Source organism: Microtus ochrogaster, unplaced genomic scaffold, assembly GCF_000317375.1.
Source record: "Microtus ochrogaster isolate Prairie Vole_2 unplaced genomic scaffold, MicOch1.0 UNK34, whole genome shotgun sequence".
In the NCBI taxonomy this organism is placed as follows: Eukaryota; Metazoa; Chordata; class Mammalia; order Rodentia; family Cricetidae; genus Microtus; species Microtus ochrogaster.
In genome coordinates, this window is record NW_004949132.1 from 1498782 (window position 1) to 1509306 (window position 10525).

Here is a 10525-nt window from a genome sequence, read left to right on the forward strand (position 1 = left end):
GCTTTGGATCAATGATTTTCACTTAGTGCATATTAGTGAGTACCCGTTTCTATGTCTAGGACATTTAAAACTTCATGAGGGACTTGAGAGAGACAATGAATAGAAATTAAGTGTCTAAAAGTAGCATTAATACATTACTCTGGAATTCCTCTAGCAAATCTAGAACAAAGTCTGCTCTGTAACATGCACCCCTTTTAAACCCTAGACAGTTTCACCAGACACTGGAAAAATAGTGCAAAAGACATGAAGAAATGGATTTGCTCCTCAAAAGAGTTCTTGACCCAGCTTGTGTCATGGCTGTCAGCTTGGGAACTTTCAAGTGCTTGGAGTCATTCAAAGTTTAAAGAGCTTGCACTGGGAATGTGAGCGCTCACACATGTCAAAAATGAAAGCCAGTAAAGTAGCCTTTTGTGCTTTTAGCATCAAATTGCCTTGAGGTCACAAAATTAATATCTATCCATGCTGATGTCGTCTGCCTTCAGATCCTATTCTTTTAGCTGCTGCTGCCACTTTTCCATCCAAGTAAGCTTGCTTAAAATGTTGAAAGTGGACTATTTAAAAAACTTTCTGAGTTAAAAAGGGAAGAAAGGACATAGTATCCAAGTTTCATATATTAATTTTAAGGAAAAAGCGAATACTTTACAGTAGATTAAACCTTTTGTCCTGGTTGTTCTTTGCCACTCAAGTGATGCGGATAAAAGAAAGGGATTGGTGCAAAACGACCGCATTCTCTCATACACACACTTAGAGTAAACTCTGTTCACACTTGAGAAAAACCATATCGCTCAGACTTCTGCATAGTAAACTTTGACCTTGCAATCAGAATGCAGGAATATTAATTGACTTCTAAAGAGCATTATGCATCTATGAAACTCACAGAGTTTATTTTAAATGACAGAAAAAAAACTTCTACAATTAAAGAGAAGACTAGCGGAGTATCGAGAATAAATGCATATGTTTGGTAGAGAAGTTCTGAATTGAAGTTCACCAAGCAAAAACTGCTTCTTCTAAAAGAACTGCTCCTCTTTCTAGTTTCCTAATGCTACAGCAATTTCAACACACCAAACATAAATTTTCTCTGCTTCCTTAAGAGCAGTTTCCTATGAATTTTGCTCTTTGTATTCATTCACTCTCTGCCTTCTTCTTTGTCAGACCTGAAACATTTCAGATCTGGCCAACTGCAAACGTTTCTTGTTAAACCTTATTCATTTGGTTCATTAGAAGCAGCATCTCTTTTGCCTCAATTTTCATAGTATTTATTTTATTTCTCTCATGGAGTGAACACTGAAACACTGTGTGTATGTGTACATGTGTGTGTATTACCCTCAGATTACACCAAGTACACTTCCCTGAGAGAAGTGTTTACATCTCAAACATCTTATTTTTTTCTGTAATTACTACACTATAGAAAAGTGTAGTAGAATAAGAAAAACAATTTGTGTGCGTGTGTGTGTGCACGCACACTCACACATGAATGTGCATGCTCACCCATACACATACACATATATTCAGGAGCATGTGTATGTATGTGAGCTCAGTGTATATGTGTGCATGTGGATGGAAGCAAATGCCCACAGAGGCTGGAAGAGGGTATCAAATTGCATCAAATTGGCTGTCTTTAGTTGTTCCAACATGAGTGCTGAGAAATCACCTTTGGTTTTTTGGGAAAGCATAATGTTCTCTTAACTGCTGAGTTATACCTCCAACACCAATAGTAGGCTTTTAATAGGTATTTTTAGGTGAAAATGTTAACCAGCATGGGGGATACAAGCGATAGTGCCTTAGGACATTTAAAAAGGGGCACAATTTCTGTTGAATAATTCTTAGAGCAGATAGGATTGAAATGCAATATTTTCAAACTTGTAGAATTTTATTGTGTGGAGGTCTAGTTGGCCTATTTTCTAAATGTACTACCAAAGGTCTTGTCTCACAGTTCCAAAGGTAGTTGGCAAAGACCCAAGGACACAACATAGAGATTCTGGTATGAAAAGGCTACTTTAACAACCTGATATTGATCTCATGAGACACTTCCCAATAGGCTATATTAAATTCTATTGATGTATAATTTGATATGACTTATTTATTCTCTGTTCTTTGAGAAAACTTAGTTGTTGCAATAACAATTGGTAGCAAACTTGCAGTATTGATTTTTACTGTTCCATAAAGATGAGGCTTAGAATATCTATTATCAGTGAAATATGTCAAAAGGGAATGGATACAGTGGTAAGAAGAGTATTGTATCTTAATTCATAGATTAATGTATGCCATGTATATATATATAGATGATTTGAAAAAATGAAAGCTTTAAGATCCATTTTCTGAAGCTATTTCACACTGAGGAAAAAGGGTGATTTAGTACCTGAAATGCAACAGACAGTTATATTGATTGCAAAGTTATCTACTTTGATAAGTATGTTCCATGGGATTAATTCAATGTCAAAGAATTTATTGCTCTTTGGATAAGAGGAGTTTAAAGCTAACCATTCAACTTGGACTATATTAGATGTGTTGAAATGTGTACAACAGTCCAGAAATCCCTAAACTCACTGAAGTACAGCCTGGTGTGTCCCATGTTTGAGATTTCACCTGCTCAGATTTACCCAAATCTTTTGTAACTAAGTATCTTTTTTTTTCTTTTTTGTTGTTTTGAGTCAGCCCTGGATGTCCTGGAACTCTGCAGACTAGGCTTGCCTCGAAATCTTGGAAATCTGCCTGCCTCTGCTTAGCACTAAGTATCTTTTTAAACTTTAATTTTTTGAAAGAATAATAGCTTCCAGTTCTAGATATTAAAACTTGGTCTTGCTTTCCATTTGAGCTGTACCTCCAGAATTGATTTTCCTAATTTGGTAAGTTTTTGGTACTACACTACACATTTGGTACATGGGCAGAAGAATTGAGTAGGAAAATGAGTGAAAAAGATAACAAAGAGAGATAAATAATTTAGTTATTAATGTTTTTCTCTTAGGACTTCTCAGTGGCAATATATTTTTTATTAAATTTTTTTATTAAGAATTTCTGCCTCATCCCGGCCTCCCTTTTCCTTCCCCCTCCCCCACTCCTCACGCCCCACGCCCCACTCCCCTCCCCCCATCTCCAGTCTGAAGAGCAGTCAGGGTTCCTAACTGAGGGTGGGGTGGCGTAGGATGGGGGAAAGGGGAGATGGGGAGAGACAAGGGAGAAGGGGAAGATGGGGAGAGCTTGGGTGAATGGGATGGTTGGGATGATGGAAGGATGGATATGGGAGCAGGGAATTATATATCTCAGTGGTAATATTAGTAGAAGCAGAAATCATTCTTTGGGAACACGGAATGTAAACAGTCTACTCTGACTTTGCTGTGTTTTGCCAACTTCTGTCTCTCATCTCAGTGCTTGCCTTTTTATTTCCATTGAGGAGTTGGTGCATCTCTATAGTTGACAGTGCTTCTTTAGTTTAACTCTCTTCAAGTGTCCGAAATGCCATTCATTTCTTTATCCTAAAAGAGGCAACTGAGTATTATTACAGTGTCCATATTTTCCCTGAAAAACACACCATATTTACAAACACACCATATTTACATTAAGTGTTTTTTTTCTTAGAATCTCTTGATAAGTGTTTGCCATTCCTTGGCACCCTTCTACAAACCTTACTAAGATGTCTGATGTACTACTGTAGTTTGATGCAGACTATTTGAAGAACTTAAATTTTTTCATAGGCTTGCTTAAGTGCATCCCAACATCGTAAGTTTGATTTATTCTGGAAAACTGATTTACTTTAAATGTAGTGATCGTGTTGCCTTCTTTAGTACCAACTCTTTCTACTTCAGGTCAGGAAATAGAGGCTTCACATCTTGAGAAAGGCTTAGCTAAATATACACATTTTGACAAGATAGAATTATGTTATTTTTGTAATATAAGATTCAAAATAATAATCAAATGCATTTAGCTTTGTAATGAATAGTCTTAGCATTTTCAGTACAACCGACCTTGCGTTGCCTCATTTGCGTTGTTAGAATATTTATTTCCTAAGAATAGCTAGTTTGATTAATCCTCCCAGTGTGGTAGATTAGCTAGCATAACTTCCTTGAGTGGCTGAAAAGAGGAAGATATGAATGTTTTAGTGTAACTTGCTTCTGAGTCACTACATATCTCTGAAAACATGGATATTTGGTTTTTGAGACATTGTCGTCCATCAGGAAATGATTTCAACACAACCCATTATTATATTGTCAAAATATTTCTTTTTAGAGAATATAAACATGCAGAACACTAGGTTGTCATATTTTCACATGAGAATATCATATACATAGACTTCTGAAGGTCTTCCCTCCCCAGCCATTTGTTTACTAATAAATAGTGTTGTAAGTTTAATATTAAAACACTGTGATGTTTATTAATGAAACATTCATTACTGTGTTCTTTTCTGCCATGTATGCAGGAACTAGCTAGAATTTTTCAAATTGGAGATTTGGTAAGAATGACGATATGTGAAGTTAGAAAAACAAATTATGTAAACTTAGGGTTGCCATCATATTTACAGGAAATGGAGAGGAAATTGCTCTTGATGAGCAATATTCTCTTTAAACTGCTGTTTTGTTTCATATGTAGTTGATTTTTAATAAGGCAGTACTCACTAGCCAGAAAACAAAACCTAATCAATGACTAATTTGAAACCATTTCAATTTTAACAGTCAAGTGTTTTCCTTACTTCTTTAAATTGAATCGCCTAACTATGAAGTTTCAACCTTCAAAAACTAGTGAGTTTATATAGCAATCTCTTCAATTCCCAACCAATTGGTGCAACTGTTGCTAAGAGTTTGTCCTTTTTGTTGTTGTTGTTCTGTTACCTGTTTCTTCCTATCACATATTTGGAAGCCAAGAGATTTTTTTTTCTTGCAAGTACTGCAGAATAAATCCTGAGGCTCTCTTTATACATATTCAGCATGTGTAACACCACTGAGTTTTATCTACAACTACTGCAAAGTATATCTGAATATCTATAAATGTTTCAGCATGAATCTGTACAAATAAAATGTTTGAAAGAAAACTTTATGGATAAACAATCCTTGTAGCATGCAATTCAACAATCTAAAGTATACAAGCTGATAGTTTTTAGTCTATTCACAGGGTTGTATAACCATACTTACAGTCAACCTGAAATTTTTTATGACACAAAATGAAACTTGCTACCTATTCATAGTCATTCATGATTTCTTCTTTTCACTTATAATTAAAAAATTAACACATATCTTTATCTTTATATAGAGACAATTTGTCTCTCGAGATATACATAGTTTAATTTTTTCAATTATGTATATGTAGGGGACATGTGTGTACATTTAAGTTCAGGTACTCTTGGAGGTAAAAAGAGGGTGCAGATTAGCTGGAGTTACAGACAGTAGGAACTGAACTTTGGTACTCTACAAGAATATAATGCTGAGAAATCTTTCCAACCTCAGATCTAGAAGGTTTTAAAGGGAAAAGCCTAAATATCATAGCTAACAAACTTAAATATTTACAGTAATTTACTAACCATTGTTTAAATTTCCAAATATGCTCCTGAAGCTAATTAATTTTAATTTTCATTTCCATGTGCCAAGAAAGTTCTCATAGTTTCACTGGAAGTAGTTTCATGAAATTCAAGAAAATTTTATTTTATTTTACACTAATAGTTTTTCATGCGTTTAAAAAATAATACAGGGCGGGGCTGGGGAGATGGCTCAGCGGTTAAGAGGACTGGCTGCTCTTCCAGAGGTCCTGAGTTCAATTCCCAGCAACCACATGGTGGCTCATGACCATCTACAATGTGATCTGATGCCCTCTTCTGACACGCAGGTGTACATGCGGAGTACTCATACATAAAAATTAAATAAAGTTTTTTAAAAAATAATACAGGGCAATCCTATGCGTTAATTTTTTCAAGTTCTTCCACTAGTAGCATCTTGTAAAGTTGTAGCATTATACCACAACTAGAATATTAACATAGTGTTATTAATAGTCATATACACAAGACCCCTTTAGCTTGCTTTTAAAGCCACCCCCATTTTCTCCCGTCGATACTTTCTTTTTCTACACTTCCATAGATCCATATTTTTAATGATGTTATAAAAGTTGAGTCACACAGTGAATAAACTTGATGGATTTTATTTCCTCTATGTAATTCTTTGGAAATTCATCTAAGTTATTCATAACATCACCAAGAGCTTGATTTGATTGCTCAGTTGTATTCTACGGTATTGATGTAATGAATATTTGATTGTTTGCTCAGCACTGGAGGGGCATCTGGGACTTTCCCTGTTTTGAGAACTGTGAATGAGCTTTCTACAAATATTTATGTACACATTTTTGTGTGAGCACAAGTTTTCATGTGTTTGGGATAAATGCCTGTGAGTGAATTTGTTGGATCATAAGATATTTTGACTATTTTGTTGTTGCTGTTGCTGTTCTTTTTATAATAAATTGCCAAACTATTTTTCCTGATTTTGTGCTCCATTTTACATTCCTACCAGCAGAGGGATCCAATTTCTTACATCCTTTCTGGCATTTGTTGCTATTATTGTTTTATTCATTGTTACAGTGATGTGGTAATATCTCATTATTTCCTTCATTTGTTGTGTCTCCATAGCAGCAACGAGGTGTATCTTTTTAGGAAAAATATCCATGTCTTCTTCGCTTTCCCTGGATGAATTTTCAAACTCTTGATTTAATTGTTGTATTAGTCTTTGGTTGGTAATTTCATGTATTTTTTTCTGGTCTGTACTTTGATTTTTAAATTTCCATATATGTTTTGGAGAGCTAGTTTTCAATTTATACAAAGATTAACTTAGTATATTTCCTTTCTAACAAATCATATATTCTGTGTGACTGAATAAAATTATGATATGAAATAGTTTCTTTTATTTTTAAGACTTTTATTCTTCATTTTTCCTTTAAGTTAATGCATTCATGAGAAGAGTATGACACAGTTCCAGTTAATTCTTACATAAAATGTTAGTAGTACATTGAAATGAGTATTATTTGGTCTTATATCTATATATAAAATCTTTTAGATCATTTCTCTAAATTTTTTGTTTTTGTTTTTCAAGACAGGGTTTCTCTGTGTATATTTAGTGCCTGACCTGGAACTATCTTTTCTAGGCCAGGCTGGACTCTTGTAGACCATGCTGGCTTTGAACTCCAAGAGATTCACCTGCTTCTGCCTCCCATGCCCAGCCCTATAAGATTTTTTTTAAAAAAAATATTTATTTCATTGTTAATTGGTCTGTCATCATCACTGTTAATGCCAGAAAACTTTCATCTTTCCAAAAGAACATTCTGTATCTATTCACAGTCATTCTTCTTCATCTTGACTATTAGTCCCTGTCAACCACTAATTTACTTTAAGTCTCTTTTTGACTATTCTAGGTGTTTGATACAAATGGACTCACCCAATTACCTTTCTACATTTACTGTACAGTTTGAGAAGCTCGTGCATTTTTATGATTAAAATAGCATTATCTTGTCAGGATATCCTACATTTGCTTGTATATGCACCAACTGATAGGTTGTGCAGTTGTTGTAACTCTTTAGTGACATTACCAACACTGCTATGGCATTATTGTACATGAGTCAACAGAATTGAATGGTAAATGTAATGATATCATTAAAATAAAAAATAATTGTGTCTATTAATTAGAAAAAGTATTTGTTTTATTACTACCTTCTCACTTCTAATTTTATTGATTTGGGTCTTTTTGCCCCTTTTCAGTTGTTTAAGATTTTTGTCAATGTTGGATATTTTTTCAGAGGATGAAATCTCATTGATCCTTTGTAATGGCCTTTTGGCTTCATTTTGATTAATTTTAGCTTTGATATTTATCATTTCTCCAAGTGATTTTAAGAATTGTTTGTTCTTTCTATTTTGGAGAAAATGAAGTTTGTTATTTGTTTATTACTTAGGATCCTTTTGGTTTATAATGTAAGCTGTATATTTCCCTCCTACACCTCCCTTAGCTGTAGTTCATAAATGCTGACAACCAGTTTGGTTTTCCGTTTTACTTTAAGTCTAGGATGTTTACATTTTCCCATCTGATCTTTTGCAGTGACTCACTGATCATACAAAAGCATATTGTTAAGTTTCTATGATATTTCTGTTATTTATATATCCCCTGTAGCATATGTGGGTTTCTCATTTAACTCCACTATGTTCTGAAAACACACAGAAGTTATTTTAATTTTAAAATAAACACTGTCTTGTTTAGGGCTTAAAATGTGGTTTGTTGTGGTAGAAATTTTTCAATGAGCTCCTGAGCAGAATGAGCGTCTCATAGCTGTTGGATAAAATATTGTGTAGAATTCAATTATTTTCAATTGATCTCTGTTGTAGCACAACTATGAACTTTCTTTGTGGAATTTTATCTAGCTGATCCATCTACTATATGGATAAAGTGAACTATTAATTATCTTTCTCTTAATTGGTGTATTCAGATGTTCTACTTCATAGCTCAGTCCAAAATTTTATGTGATTCTGATAATATAAATATTTATTATAGACTATGCAAGTTGTTAATATAATTATTTCTTTAAATTGATTCTCAAAAAATTGATGCTACAGAATAACAGATTTTAAGATGTTTTTATTTTTGTATAATATGATCGAAGTTTATCTAAAAATTACATAATTTCATCTATCAGTTAAACAATTTAGTATATAAATGACAAAAACATTAAAGTGCTTCCTAAAATTAGCAAGTATCTATTGCTTTTTTTAAAAAGCTCTCTGTATTTGGCCAAATACACTAAATAATTATAGAAAATACTTAGTAGATAAAATTCAAATGCAATGACATATGTTTTACATACTTTGAGAAAACATTTTTAAAGTAAAAATGAAATTGGGTCTTAATCAAAATCATATTTGTTCTACCTTTAACATAATTATTCAGTTAAATTATGTTAAAAGTTCTTTTTATTCTGAAGTTTTAGAATCACTCAATTTTTATAAAGAAATAAAATAATCTGGAGAAGATATTATGTCTTTAATTTAGCTCCTGGAATCCACTTGAATTTTTAATTTATTCTATATGATTATTACCACCCAAAGTACACATAGAGATGATATGCACTAAAATTTCACCTTATAAATCTAAACCATGAAAAAACCTTTATATTGCAGAATAGCAACACAGACTTTTCTCTCAATTGGGGTAATACTTTAATTTTAGGAAATCAGAGAATAAAAATAAATTCTTTTGTTTCTAGATATTATTGTTTAATAGAAGTCTTTGGTTGTCCCCTGAAAAAAAGAATTTAAAGGAGTATTAACCAATGAAAAGATATTTTATACTCCTGGATGGCAGAATTAACAGTTTGAAAATGACATTATTACTCGAGGTACTCTATCATTTCAAGGCAATTGCCATTAAAATTCTCATGATATTCTCCACAGAAATAGAACAATAACCAAAAATTCATAAGTAAACATAATAGACTAAAATAACCAAAGCAAACATATGCAGAAAGAACACTACTGGTGACATCAGGATATTTAATTTCAAATACTACAGAGCTCTAGTACCCAACAGACAAGGATCAATGGATCAGAATAGAGGACTGAGACATAAACCTGTAGGCTATGACCACCCAATTTTTGATAAAGGCATCAAAAATAAATGGTGGTTAGAAACCCTATTTAATAAATAATGCTGGTGAAAATATATATCTACTTGCAGAAGAATAAAAATTACATCTACATTTCTCTGCACAAACTCAACACAAAATGGTTCAAAAACCTTAATTTAAAATCTAACATGGTGAACAGTTGCAGGAAAACATGGAGAATACACTTTAAGTTACATCATATGGGCAAAATTTTTGGAAAAAGACTCAAAAAGCACAGAAAGTTGCCACAAGTATCAACAAATAGTACTACATGAAATTAAAAGTTGCTGCACAGAAAAGGCTATTATCATAAAAGTGAAGAGACAGCCTACCCAATAGGGGAAAATCCTTGCCAGCTAGGATATTAAACCTGGAAATTGTAAAGAAATGAAAAAAAAATAACACCCACAAAAGACCCCAACCTTCTGGGCTGCAGAGGTGACAAAAACTGGCAGAAATACTCACACCATTCCCCAGTTCAGCAGCTACTAGCACTTGAAGAGACTTGAGGACCTGAATTAGGATTCCTAGCAATCACATAAAAGGTCAAGCATGGTCATATACATCTTTAGCTGCAGAGCTTTGGGGCTGGGGTAGAGACTGGAGGATGGATAGGTGTTTATAGGTATTAGCTCCAGGTTTAGTAAGAGACCATGACCCAAGGGAATAAGGTTCAGAACACCTGATTTCCTCCTCTGGTGTGCACGCACAAACATACATACATATCTGCTATTCGATAATGCTTAAGAAAATGAACAAGCCAACTCAAAGGCAGACATAGTAGTGGCTAATTATTTTTAAAGTGTCAAACATTCTTAGGATCAGGGAAATAAAATTACAATGTTCATTGAGATCACACATCATTCCCAACAGAATGGGTAATACCAAGAAATATATGTGGCAAGTTCTT